The sequence below is a fragment of the Triturus cristatus genome, chromosome 3_2 (genome assembly GCF_964204655.1).
Source record: "Triturus cristatus chromosome 3_2, aTriCri1.1, whole genome shotgun sequence".
NCBI lineage: Eukaryota > Metazoa > Chordata > Amphibia > Caudata > Salamandridae > Triturus > Triturus cristatus.
In genome coordinates, this window is record NC_140584.1 from 344,533,800 (window position 1) to 344,548,931 (window position 15,132).

At 42.6% G+C, this 15,132-nt stretch overlaps 1 protein-coding gene across 1 annotated transcript in view; it reads left to right on the forward strand.

The window, feature by feature from the left end:
• The first annotated feature begins 9,080 nt into the window (after window positions 1-9,080).
• LOC146857344 (cell cycle control protein 50B-like) overlaps window positions 9,081-15,132 on the forward strand; it is a 112,134-nt gene continuing 106,082 nt past the window's right edge. Inside the window, exon 1 of the mRNA XM_085647834.1 lies at window positions 9,081-9,410. The gene's annotated coding sequence lies outside the window, so the exon portion shown is untranslated. The remainder of the gene's footprint in view (window positions 9,411-15,132) is intronic.

Sequence of the window (15,132 nt, forward strand, 5' to 3'; positions counted from 1 at the left end):
GGTGTGGTATTTAGCCGGTGGTGTCTTTTGGAGCACACTGTTGCAAGTAAATTACTAAAGCATGGCATGGTAGTGCACTGCCATTTACAGACAGCACATATTCCATTGAAATGGCACTATATGGGCCCTGACGTAGTTTACTGTACACAACATAAATACTAATGCATAGAAACTGGGTTTCAGTGCATATCTATCATTTGCACATCACCAAGTGTCTTGATTTGTTTTAGTCTGATTCAAATATAATTCCATTGCACTTCAGATTTCCAAAAAAAGTGCTTCATTTGCGCTTTCCTAACTGCTGATATATTTTTTAATCTTTGTACAGTTGAGGTTTTGTTGTATGTTTGGAAAAAAATGAACAGTCTTTCACAGTCAGCAAGATTGTCACATAGTTCAAATTGCAAAAGCCTGTCACTCTGCAGACAGGGAAAGAAAAGTAAACACCAATCTACATATTATAAGATTAAGCAGCAATTTGTCACAAGACAGAGCCTGACATTTGACCTCTATGACGAGATAACATTTAAAGGCATCTTTATTGCTCATTCACCTTCTGAACTCCATTATGGTTATTTGGGGGTCAGGCAGCAACCCCCACACTCTTACTTGCAGCGGTTATGCCAGGTCCCCATGATGGTGCACACTTGCAGCAAGACACAAAGAGAACAAGCATTGGCAAAGCCAATGGGTCTTGGCAATGCCAGAGCTATTGGTCTTGTCAATGTGAATGTCTTTTAGCCATGTTGTCTAGCAGCACATCTCCTGTTCAGCATGGCTGAAGTTACTGAAAGCCCAGAATCACAGGATGGTGGACTCTGGGTCTCTTTGCCCCCCATATTGAGTTTATTGTCCTTCCCCTCCTAACACAAAAAAGTGCTATGACGTGGCCTGCGCTGGCTGCATCATATCACTTTTTTAGTGGCTTTCAGCCGTGCTGAACAGCAGATGTGCTGCTAGACAGCATGGTTAAAAGACTATCACATCGGATGAACAATTTGTGATTCTGAGCAAATCACGCTTTCCCCTGCCTACGACAATGAATGTGTCGTTGTGTAATGTAACTGGTGAGCACAGAAAGTTTTGCAATACCATTGGATGGTGTCAGCACTATAGCAAAATGGAGGACTAAACAAGTGCTCCAATACCCTCGGATTGTGCAAAACAAAAACAAAAAATGCAGCAGCGACAAGGGGGGTAGTGGGCGCACGGGTCAAGCTGTGAAGCAGGAGGGGATGGGGAGATGGGTAAGCATCAATGGTAAAAAAAACCTTCATTGAAGCAAGATCAGCGACAAAAATGAATGTGTCATTGTGTAATATAACTGGTGAGCACTTAAAGCACTCCAATACTATCGGCATGTGTTTGCTCTAAGGGAAGAAGGGCGACGGAGTGAGAGCTCTAATACCATTGGATTGTGCAAAAAAATCAAATAAACAAGTGCTATTTGTGTTTTAACAACTTTTTGAGAAATGCATTTGTTTATGTACATCCACATGCATTGAAGTGGTATGTGTACAATGGAGATGGCCTGAAAACTGAACTACTCTTATGCCGTTCTTGAAAACAAAGACAAAAATATCTCCGCAAACAGGGACCAGTGTAAGGAGACATGTACTTGGTCCATGTGCTATGGGAGGGCCAAACACAAGAAGAGAGCATGATGCCCGCATGCCATGACAAATGGCATCAAAGAAAATGATAGCGACACTGAAGTTTACCAGTGGTAGGAGTAGGTCCATAGATAGAACACAACAGGTCGCTTCGAGACCGCGCACCCGCTGTCCAGTCAAGACCTAAAAAGGAAGAATCAGGTAACACCAGAATAGTCACAGCTGGCCCTCACTGCATAACATGCTCCATTGCCGCTGAGGATGTCTTCCACTCCTCAAGAGTTTTGGTTTAATGCACACTCACATCAAGTCTGCAGGGAATGGGGTGCGCTGACATTTATTGCTATACTTGTTCATTTATTTGTCACCTCACTCAGGGGCACAGGTCACCTTTCAAACAATGGCACCACTATCCCTCTGCTTGGCATCTGATGGCACTTGTGTTGTACGTCAGTTGCGATGCTGCATGAGATGATTGGCATACAAATTGGCTTACCAACCTCATGTACATTTGTTTCTGCTTCATCACCAGTTGTAATGTCAGGAGTATGTGATGAACCAGTCATGGGACCACAAGTAAATTATTATACTGTACGTTATTCCTTTTTTTGGGTCGAGCCCAGGCAGTACAGCTGTCAGGTGATCTGTTGTATGTATTTTGTAGGGTCTGGCCCATCCCACCGGTTTGAATTGGTTTATGTCTGTGCCATTCCAAAATCATAGCCTGCAATTGGCTAATGGTTGGTGCATGTCCCACCTTTTCCTGGCAAGTTACCTCCCATGGAGTATTGGCTCGGAAACAAGCAGCGCTAGGCACATTGGTTGCATGCCTGTATCTTCTTGATTGTTTCTGCCTGAATACACTTTTGGTGTGCTGACACCAGTCAACTCCGCTTCAGACACACATCGCCTGCCCCTGCCCCATGGAGACTTAACACGGGAGCAAGCAGCGACACACACCCTGCTTGTGCCTTTATCTTGCTCCTATAATGCTTTCCAAAGTATCAATATTTACCCTCGATAAACAGCTTTTCAATTCCCAGCATTACGTTAGTTTCCTATACTGTTTACCGAGAGGCAACGTCTGAAATTAATAGTTTATGGTGCAGGCATAAAGTTGAGACTCCAACAGTAATAATACTGAAGCTGAATTTACATGGGACAGCGTTATATAAAGGAGATGAGCTCAAAAGCAAAACAACTTTCTCATGTTGCACGTGGCCATAGTGCCCTCTGCTGTCTAGCAGAGGGATAATGTAAAACTATGTGCTGTCACAAAAGCGTAAGATGGTAGTTAGGCACAATAAAAGGGATCCACTTAAAATCACTCAGTTTCCACTCATGAACATTTTTGCATACCTGTTTTACTGGAATGCACATATATTCAACTGCGGGAGTTAATTCCAGGATCATGGTTCAAAAAATCCGGATTTGGAAATATTTACTCTGAGACAATCTGGTACTACCGATATTACTGTAGATTTTACATAGTAATATATTTGGAGAAAGGTGGGGAACAGGTGAGTAGAAGAGCTGTCACAAAAATCCTTACAACACTAATAGGCAAGTACCTGAGGATTCCCAATTCATTGTCCGTGCAAACCCGGCGAAATGAAACATTTAAAGTGTTTGTATGGTTGAAAAGAGAACAAGCGCCCTCATATTTTTAGGCAAAAGAGGTTTTGTTCAAATGCACATATCTGCTCACATTTTCCAGCATTTCTTAATGTACAAGAAAATGCATGACAACAACTTCTTGGTAGTAATACTTATAATGTTGTAGGAATGGTAGTGTTAACACAATAACAAAGTGATTAATGCCGCATCATATGTAGGGTTGTCATCTCACTTATCAAAAACTAGTTCCAGTTCGAAAATGTATAACACTCTGGGGTATTGTAACCTACGTTTTCTTCCACTGTACTCGATGAAACACACCTGATGCTAATGATTTTTGGTTAAAGGTGCAGGAATGGAAGCACGGTCATGGATTACATGGAGTGAGATGGCAAATTTACTAATACTGAGGTATTACAGAAATCTGAAAAACAGCATTTTTTTTTAATCTCTGGCTATGGGAAAAGAATGATGCCGAATTTTACAGTTTTCTTTCCTCCTGACATCATTTTTTAATATTTAGTTTTATTACGTAACCATTATATTGTCATTTCAGGATCTGTACACCGTGGCATATTACAGTGTATGAAATCAAATGTGTATAACCAAAGTACCGAGGTGAAATTCATAGCACAGCACATAATTCAATCTCAATTTTGTAAATATGATAGTATATATCACCTGTGCATCCTTTTTACCTTTTAAACGTTATCTGGATGATTTTAGCACAAAAATTGTACAGGTTTTAATTAACTATATACCATAAAATGTACTTACTTACTAATACTGAAGAGGCAACATCCTTTACACTGCGTGATCAAAGGCATGTAAAATCCCAAATCAAAAACAGTTAACGATTCTGTATAAATCATTAAACAAACTCTACAAGTAGGACATCTTTTTCACCCTTGGACCACTCAATTTTAATCACACTGTGACTTATTTCACGATTATACAAAAAGGCAGAGGGAGCTCTGCACATGGATCAGAAGAGCTTTAGAAAGAGGAATACAACTCGGAAAGGCTACAAGCCTGTTAGCCGACCAGCCCATTTGACATGAGTTCACACAAAACACTGGAATCTGTCACCTTGCTGTCACCCCCATTGCACTTGTCTCTGCACCTTGTCTGTACCCCTCTGCTGCAAATCTGATCTTATTTCATTGTCCCGCCAGTGATAATCACCACAATCTGCTGTATTAGCCACCATCACTGTATCTGTAATCTGCCTCTCTACATGTCATCCCCGCATACACCTGCCCCCACAGCATCTGCCCCATCATTGTTTGCCTCCACTCTATCTGTCAACAAACGCCACGTTTAGTACCCTGTACCTGGTACCCCCTTTATTTTTCAAGTTGTTTTATTTGTCACTGCAGCTGTACCTGTCAACCCTCCGTTGCATATGTCTTCCACCACAGCTTTCACATTCCCCTTTCCATCTTCCACAGCATAGCAACAGTATTTACCGTTTGTCACACCCCTTTATTCTCCCCATCGTTTGTCAAAACCCCGGTATCTGTATTCAGTCACTCTGCCACTTTCTCACTTCATTTGTCACCCCTTTATATCTGCTGCGCCAAAGCACTTTCTTTATCACCCTCTCCGTTCCTGTCCCCGCCACTGTGTCAGTTATTTCTTGTGTCTGTCGGGCTTAGGTGCATCTATCCCCTCGGCATTATGAGCCCACTACTGGATATCACCATAGCCACAGTCCTTTCCCCTCTTTCTCTTACTTCCACTGTATCTGTTCCCTGCCAGGGTCAACCATACCATCGGGGTCTCTCATTTCATATTGTGTCTTTCTCCTCACAATTTGACCGTTGCCTTATGTTTTTTCCCGCTGTTTTGAAATAGAACTCTCCACTCAAGGATGACCTGCCCCTGTTTTTCTTTGGCTTGCCCGGGGACCGCCTACATGCTCTCTAATGCGAGGATTACCACATATTACACACACACAATGAAAAACAAGTGCAGTGATTGTACAGCTCTTAAATCCCTGGTGGCACAGAACCCAGGATAATGTGCTGCTTGGCTACAAACTTATAAGGTCCAAAAGGCTCGACCTATTGGCTATGCCAATGCTTGTTTCTCTTGCTATTACTTGTTCTTCTGCATCTGAGGCAGCTTGTCTCCACCCATGCAGTCCCTGTCTTGCCCTAGTCTTAAATGACCTGTTCATCCCTAAAGTTCCTGTCTAATCCCAAGGACTCCAAGGAATATGTCCCAAAGAGTCCTCATTTTGACATGACAAAGTGAGGATAGCTCATTTCGTCCTGTTTTTAGGTCTGAGTAGAAACAGCCTTAACCACTGACCAAACTCACATAATCGCTAAAAATAATTACAAAAGAAAGAGAGCGAGAGGGCGCGGCACCCCCTTTCTATTGTTATTGGTATTCTTTGAGCGGGTCCATCCAATTTGGGATGTCCGACCTGCAGCAATGCAGCGGAGACGGAATATCATGTAATATTTTTCTGCCAAGGGTACAAGAATGCGAGACACCTATGGCTATCACAGTTATGCAGAAATCTGAGATCTAAGCACTGCACTGAGGTTTTTAGGATACTGAAATATGACACCCACATGCCCATTGTGTTTTCAATATCACGTTTCTTATTTTCTATGTGGTGTGTACGTAGAGCTACCCTAAAGACGTGCCTACAGGTTCTGCCTGACCATTCTATCATATTTTATTAACTGGGCCAGGTACATTTTTAACAAGTGTGAAAGTATTTTAAGACTTTTAAATCAATATTTTTTAATCAAATTATGTTGTATACTTCGTTTTTTGTCCCTTCTTATCTGCATATCCTTTTTATTATAATTACGTGACGGCTGTGATGTTAGTAATATGAACCCTGGTTTCTGGAAAATTGCTAGGGCTTTAACACTGCTCGTGTATTGCACACACACTTTATTGGATCTTATACTCACAGAACAATTTTAGGACCTTGGGGGGTAGCATGCTGGATAGTAGAGTGTTTTATGTAATACCAATGCAATGCACACACACTTTTTGAGTTACTCTGCCCCTTATTTAGAGCAATGATAGTTTTTATCTTTTAGAAAGAAAAATTTAATTGAATGAAATATATTGTATTTTTATCTGTGCTTTTATGGTCGAACTGACCAAAATAAAGATTTTTGATGATGTATTCTTTACAGGCATTTGATTGGACAGCATTTGTGGTAACCACCTAAAAAGTATTTCCACTCCTCATAGTGACATTGTTAATGCAGACCTTGTTCAAATACCGTAGGAATGGACTTTGCATCCTGTAACCCCATGACAAATACATTAGGAATGGGTTTTATATTTTGAACTTTAACAAATGTATTAGGTAGGAGTTTTATATTTTGGACTCTCTGACAAATACATTACGAAGGAGTTTTACATTACGAACTCTGTAGCAAACATAACGACAACGGAGTTTACAATGTGAATTTGAATGAATGTTCTTCAGCTATTACACAATGGAAACGTAAACGCAACCAGTTGTGCTTATGGTGTGGAGGCAGTGCTTAATTTGAGCCGATGGTTTCCGGTGCTCAGCACTTAATCAACACCGGCGCTTTTTATGAGCACCAGTTAAGCACAAATTAATTTATTCTGCTTTCGGGACAGACTTGGGTCCACTCACGGATGTATCTTATCAAGGATATTGGGTGGTACACACTAACAAGAGAAATAGGCTAGTGCAAGCAGCCGCTTGACGAGAGCCCCGGCACTCATTTTTTTTTACAAATTAACCAGTGTGTGGAGGTCGGTCATTCGTGTAGGGTATAGATGGGTGGCTGCAGCCTGTCAGCAGTCACTGGGCAATGTTTCTCAAAAATAAATAAATGAGAAGCCTGGGTCACTAACGCACCACTGGGCATATCATCAAGGCCAGGCGATAATATTATCGCCTCTTTAGCGTCCGTTTTTGGATGGAAAGCGGCGATAATATTATCGCCTTATCAGCAAGGTCACGCTATCGCGTGAATCCTTGCCTTCTCGCCCTTTCCCCCAACGCCCATCTTCGCATCTCTAATGAGATGCAAAGTGGGCGTTCCACCCTAAGATAATGGGAGAAATGTCGCTAAGCGACATTTCTCCTCTTATCTAGCCACACGCAAACCTGCAGAGCGACAAGAAAAGTAGCGATAACCTCGGTTATCGCTACTTTCCTTACGCCTGCTTTTCAACTGACTTAGCCATGACATCCTATGGAAGGTGGATATCATGGCTAAGTATGCCTTGCCCTATCAGCAAGCTTTCGCCAAACGTTGTGCGATTATCGCTGGATTTCCAGCGATAATCGCACAGTTGGCAACTTGCGCGTTGAATTTTATCGCTTTGGAGATAAGCGTTGCTGATAGCACGCTATCTCCGCGATGAAATTCAACGTTGGCCGGCGATAATTATCCTCGCGCTAAGAGCGCTGAGCGATAATTATCACCTGGCTTTGATGTTATGCCCCCACTATCTAAAGACAGCCCTATTGGAGAAAGCAGACCATGATGGTTCACAAGCGGAGGAAGAGAATTCAGCTTGGTTGTTTCAAGAGTTGGACTTATCTGTCATTAAAGGTGTACACAGCATGCTTGCAAGGGGAGTGGTAGAGACTTTATGGTGAAACAGCAGCCGCCGGCCCAGGTAAGCACGGTGCGCGTGGCAGGGCGCGGCATGGGGGGGTAGCCGAGAGAATAGGTTTTATTTATTTAATTATAGCTATTCCGTCGTCTGTCAACTTCTCCCCCTCCCGCCTCGCCCCACTGCCCACTGCGTTTACCTGTGCCAGCTGCCACTGTGGAGAAATATAAAAACACCCTACATTCCAACAGCACTCCCACTTGAACAGACACACGTTCCGGTTACACGTTACCGGAAACATATACATTCTAGCACTTTTGCAATACTGACAGCATTCCCAAACCCATCAAAACAGCAGTCACCCACTACCAGAAGCACAACTACACATCTCACAGACTAGCAGTCACACAATACCTACAGCACTCGCAGGTCATAGAGTAGGACCATGATACCACTAATAGAGCTCTCAACTGCTAGCATGCTAGCAGTCTCGCATTACCAAGAGCCCTGCATTCTCACACCCTCCATTGAGCAGGAATATCACTCTGCCAAAAGCAACCTTGTGCCCCTCACAGACTAGCAGTAACACTAAGAGTCGCCACTCACCCCTCACAAACTTGCAACAAAGCCAATAGGTCTGGCTGCTAACTGTGGGGGCCTCTTCATTGATGCTGAGCTTGTGTGTGGGGTAAGGAGTAACTAAGTGTATTGATGGATGGGTGGCTGACTGCACTGACTGAAGCCTCTACCCACGTATTGGTGTAAGCCAGACCTGTTGCCTTTGCCAATTCTTATTTGCTATGCATTCTTGTCCAACTAGTTTTTGCTCTTTTCAAGTATGAATGCAGTGGTAGAAAGACTACAAACAGCATAGCTTCCATCCCATGTCAAGTAACACCTTTTCTTTAGCCCAAGCTTATTTGGTAAAACTAAAACTACATATACCAGAATGCAACATTCTTTTGTCTTAAGCGAGCTAACTGTGTCACAAAAGGCAAGTGTGTGGCAATGCAAAAAAAAAAACAAGTAGCAACGCTAGTCACACTACCGGATGTGGAATTTGACAGCCCTGGTGTTTTGGGGGCTTAGGCGGATTAAATGAATTGTGAAGGATTTTGAGTTCCCCATGGAGAGACAGCAGGGTAACATCCCTCAGTTCACATTCAGACTCATGCATCCGTGCCGTGAACTGATAAGGAAAAACCTGTTCGACAGTCCTGGGTGGGTCTTCTGAGCAAACACACCGCTGACGCTGAAGAGGATTGGCAAATTGAGAAAACGCAAGCAGATTCGAATGGACCACCTGTTCTTTTACGCCTTCTGTTCAAAGTAAATTGTTTCCAAGATCATTCAAATGAATGAAGTCATTTAATTCGGAATGACAACGAGCCGCGCCTCTCTTGGTGCGCTGCGCCTCTTGGGAAACCTCGGATGTGCCCCGAGGGCCCGTACCTGAAAAGAACAGGGTGGGGCTTCGCACCCGCCGTATGTTTTTAAGACTGAACTACCTCCTTTTTTTTGGTTTTTACTCCTGAGTAACCAGGAAGCAGGTTACTTCCTGGCTAGGTTGGTGTTCTGAATGAGTTCTCCTTGCCTAAGCCGGTGAGTCCGTTTTAAAAGATAAAACCTTTTTCTGTTGTGATTTGTTGAATGGCGACGAGGCTGTGCGGAAACTATTGTATTCGAGGACATCTAAGATGGTTCAACATGATGAACACCGCTTGCGCTTTAAAAACCTGCTGAAATGACTTGAATTTTAATTGAATGCACCAGAGTTAGGGACTGGCGATAGTGGGCAGTTTTAGTTCAATTTAATTGTGACCTACGTTTCAGTTGGAATCATTTTAAGGGTTTTAGAGTATTAGTACGTTTTATATATCGATCTCTTCACAATTTCTCTAACTCTGCTGTAGTTCTCTTCCTTGAGACCATTTGAAAACGTACTGAGTCCAATGAATCTCGCGTGTTTTGTTGCGGCGTCTGAACAAGCGAGGGTTGCTTATCAAAAAAGGTTCATTTTGACAACTCCCACGTGCATCTATAATTTACATACTCTACACTCTTTTAGTTACCTTTTTTTTCTTCCCAAGATAAGACACTTTAAACGGGGACTCTTTTGCATCAGCCACATAATTATATTTAACTCCTACTGCAGAGCTGCCTCCGTAACCTCTTTGTTTAAAAAAACATATGCGGCAGATTTACAAGGAACTGACGCATCTGCATAGATGTCAGTTTCCTTGAGTCAGCGCCGAATGTCCGTGTGCCACTATAGATGCGCTGTATTTACAATACAGTGCTCCATGGCGCAAGGATTAACAGATGTGTCTGACATTCTGACGCATCTGTTGGCGCAAAAGTGATGCATTGCTGGAGTTGCTCATGAAAGTGACGCGACTCCAGCAATGTGCCACAATAGATGGTTGAGCCCCATTCAAAAAGCTCTGTCATTTCTTATGCGTGGTCTGGTCTGGTCTGAGCAGGAGTAGGGATTTTGATGCAGTGAAGGCGTAGAGTGACGCAGTGAAATCTGGTAGACTTCACTGCGTCAGTTCTACATGGCTTTTTGCGTGGGAATGCCCACCCTGCATAGATATTACCTGACGCAGGAATAATCTGACGCAGGGCTTTACAACGTGACGCATCTCCCCAGATGCGTCACGTTGTAAATAGGCTGAAATATTTACTCCACGGCTGTGTCATAAAAGTGACGCAACAGCGGTGCAAAAGTCACGCAAGGGGCTTATAAATCTGCCCCTTTTTATTATATATATTCTGGAACGTGTTGCTGCACTAATAGTGGGGGAAACTACAAGTACTACAAGGAACAGAGAAAACCATGAACTGACTCCATTACTCACCTGAGATGGAACAATTTGAGACCATGCTGTATTGAATTTTGCAAAGATGGCTGATGATAATTTCCAACTTTTAGAACACTACTCGTTCTAAATTAATTGTATATTTGCCATGGCCGCCAATTTAGGATGATCTCAGCCAGTCCTGTTTTTATTTCAGTGAATACCGTTTTGCATGCTGGAGCTTGTAGTTTCACATATCCCCATAGTAACATGTCTGTTGCTAGCTGAAAAAAAGGTCCGCCTGAAGATCACTCTGCTGATATGGGACCAGTTGACTGCTCTGTTGAGACTGGGATATAGGTTGTCGACGCTGTGTAAACTGTTACCACTTGCTCCATGTCACCTGGGACCCCTTAGTCTTGGACTTCCTTTAATTGTCAAGTTAAAGTTGCCACATAATTTCCTGTCATTAGGGACAGTATGACTAACTGCATTCTGGGAAATGTAGCAATGTAAAAAAAATGTAATCGTGCACACTCACGAATTACTTGGCTTGGTCTCTTAGCTGTGTGGTGTAGAGCACGTCTGCAGGTGATGGCTTTCCAGATGCTCTCGGACATGCCGTGGCCCACTGAGTTAGCGTGGTATTAGTGCATGGTTTTTCCTGAGGATGGGTCCCAGAGAGACCGGCTGCCAAAACCTAAATGTGTTTCAGTTTTCTCTACAGGTGTACTGCTGTGGGATGAAAGCCTTCTGACATGCTACCTAGCCCAAGTCCTATAAGGGAAGTGCGTCCCGCTGCTTGGGGTGTCACCGGGCCCTATACTTCATGGGTTAATTACCACCTCTCTTATGTCTTGGAAGATGATTGTGCTGCAGGGGTATCACCGGGCCCTATACTTCATGGGCTAATTACCACCTCTCCTATGTCTTGGGGGTGATTGTGCTGCAGGGGTATCACCGGGCCCTATACTTCATGGGCTAATTACCACCTCTCCTATGTCTTGGGGTGTGATTGTGCTGCAAGGGTAGCGTAAACAGCGAATAGCTCATGTTTGATTGTTCTTTGACTGAGCCTAGTGGAGCTGACTGATCTAGTTCAGCTAATGAAATGGTGCTTTATCCATCTGGGCTAGCACACTATCTGGGTTTGGAAAACAACCGTACCTGAGCCTATTACTTCTGCTTCCGAAAGGCCCCGGTATTCTCTGTTGCAGTAAGTTTCTGGTTGGATTGGACATTCTGCCACTTGGGCATTTTCCCATTGAGCTGCAGTCTAGGGCTTACTTTCAGATATGGATTGGCTGCTATGACCCAGCCATAATAATGCCTTTAGCTGGTTTCATTATTTTTGCCAGGGTTGTTTTTGGTTTTCAGTCTAGTCTTCAATGTCTTTAGTCCAAATTTTTGAATATCTCCAACATCTTTCAGTATTTTTCATCTTTATCCCTAGTCTCACTCTTACGCTTGGTGATGGGAAAACCAGCGTGATAGGGGTCCAGTCAGTATTCAGGTGGGTCAGCGGTTCGCAGGATATTGAGGCAAAGGGTGCTTGTAGGAAAATGAGTTATTGGTTGAGGGGGGTGAAACCCTACCCAAGCGGCAACCACAATTCCTGCCGGGGTGAAGTCACAAGCAACCCCAAATTAACCTTTGCTTAACCTTCTTGTAACTTGTCACAAAGCACTCCGGCTTAATTTAGAGGTAATGTATAAAGTACTTATGAGGCACTTCAAATAATAATAAAGTCAAAACAATGCAAGAAAAATCCTACACCAATTTAGAAAAACAAGAGTTCAATTTAATACATTATTTAAGACCAAAACAACAAAGTCCAGTCAGTAGAACCGGAGATATGCAAATGTAATTATTCAGGTAAAAATAGTGCTTAGAAGCACAAAGTACCAACTGTGGTTATCTGGTCGCGTCAGATCAGGACAAAGTCACAAGTTCGGGCCAGTTGTGATGGGGCAGGCACCGGATATAGGATTCCAGTTAGGCTCACTGAACAAAGTACCTTATATCCTGGTTGCGGAGCATTGCAAGTTCCCTCATTGAGGATGCGTCCCATGGTGGCAGTTCCAAGGGGCTGTGATGTGAAGTCATTGTCGATGAGCTGTTGGATAAAGCGCGCCACATAGAATGTGTCCCCGTGACGACAATGCTAAAGGGACAGTTCCATCTGAGGGTAGAACCTGTAACTGTTTTTGATGTTTATCAGATAAACCTCTAGCCTTGCACAGGTGCACACCTGCACCAATTTCTCCTGATAAGAGCCAAATTGTGCAAATGTTTGTCCAATAGCAAAGGATGGGGGTATTTAGAATAAGAGAGAACCTTGAAATAGGACTCAGAGACCAAACATAAAGGTAACTTTGTCCACTCCGACGCTGGCGTTCCATTTTTCCAACTAATGGGCTGATTCGCAGTAAGAGAAAGAGGATAAACTGCAGCCAGTACCATTGTAGGAAAATAGGATTCTTGGACCTTTTTGGCTTAACAGTGCGATTCTTTGAGAGTAAGCGTCAAGGTTGTAGTGCTGACATGCGGTGTTCTCTGTGTAGCCACTCTACAGCTATCCCTACCGGGTACCTGTCTTGCAAGCACAACAAGAGTAGTCTTTGACATCAGCATCCAATGACTAAGGAGCTCCCCCACCCAAAACCTAATGTCAGTCACCTGCCTTAAATTTAATCCCACCAAAACCAAATTCACCTATGCCCAGTGATGCTCAAGGTAGGGGTGCGGCAGGGGCTGCAGCGCCCCAGATAACCTCGAAAGAGTTCAGATATTAAAAAAACGAGCAATAAAAAGGCTGATCAAGAGTTTTTGTTCTGGCAGCATTTGTTGTCTTCAAATTCAGACTACCATTAGGTAATTCCGTCTGACAAACTACTGCTATTTATTTTAACATAGAGGACTGTGTTTTGTTTTCCTTTTGCTGTCTAAACAGTGAGGGAATTTTCTAAATTGACCATAATCGCGTTGCTGGCTTGATTTGCAATTACTCATTGTCCTCTACACTGAGAGCATTGAACAATGGTGTATGAAAGGAGTATTTACACATGTACATCAAACATTTGTTGGCTTTACAAATAAAGCATCGCACTTATTTCCAAGTATACCAGAGGTAGGTGAACTGCACATGGTTCAATATTGATTCTGTGCCCGATTCAGAAAGCCGTGTAAGTAACTTGAATTTACAAATGTAAATTGGTTGACTTACCAGTACAAATTCAGTTCACAAAAAGTGAATTTGTGCTTGTATAGAAAGGTCCTAATGCATGGTAATATTGCAGTATGAGGTAATATTGCACGAGTAAATCATCTCCCATTGGTGGCAAATGCCCTGAAAGCTTTAGGAACAAACCCACTAATTTTGTTGGCATTTTCAAACTTTTCCATGATTCAGTCTCACCAGGAAACCTTGAAGTGACTCCTTGCAATCATAGTAGTAAATCTGTTTCAAAGGTGGGATGGAAAGAGAACACTACCATTCTGGAGCGATGGGGTGACAGGGAGGTGTATAATAGGAGTCAACCCTCGGGTAAAATATACTCCCTTCAGAGAGAAGAAATGAAAAAAATAAGTGTCATTGCACAAACGTAAAGACATTAATGAATGCAGAGTTGTACATTATGTGTAATTAAAAACAGAACTGACTTTGTAAGCATGCAATGGGTATTTATAAACCCTTTTACAGTAAACTCCTGTAAAGCTGCACCTTTCACAGGTTTCCAAGAGCACTCTGAAAATCCTTTCTGGATTGAAAACCCTGTGAATCTGCACCCCATTGAGGAAGTATACCCACAGAAAAGATGTACGGTTTATTTTTTAAGAACGGAGCCCTCTACATTAAATGATAACTGTTTTTGATGCAAGGAGCATTGCCAATTTATTGGCATGCAGTGTTTACCACGAGTCATACATATTGTCACTTTTTAAAGTGTTGGTTGACCTGGCAAAATGTGCATATTACCAATAGCACACAGTGTGAATACAGCGGTAAAACTGCATTTATAATTTATTTTTAACAAATTGATAAGGAAGAACTGCATCACAGCATGCAAGAAACTCATTCAAATGTTAATTGTAAATGCATGCGATAAGTATTTTGGAGTGTGTGTTTTTTACCCAATCAAAAATGCTACATTGCGAGGTACCGCCCAGTTAAAAGGTTATTTCTGCGAATGGGTTCCCCTCCCGATTTAGCATTGCTATCCAAATGAGCACCATTCAGTTTCATTTGGATTCGAGATCTTGGGTGAATATGTATCTCATGTGATCCATATTGGTAAGGGTACCTTGGGGTATTTCATTTTTGACATGGGGTATTCATCTTATTTTGTCTTTTTGAGATACTGTCTGGTCTGCCAAGAAAGTGCTTTACCACACGGAACATGATTAATATTTTTGGTCGCCTGCTGCTGGTTAAAAGTTAGCCCTGGGCCTTCAGTCCTATGTTAATATGGCTTGAATTCTTTGACATAACTGGCTTTTAAAGACGCGTAGTCCTCTGTATA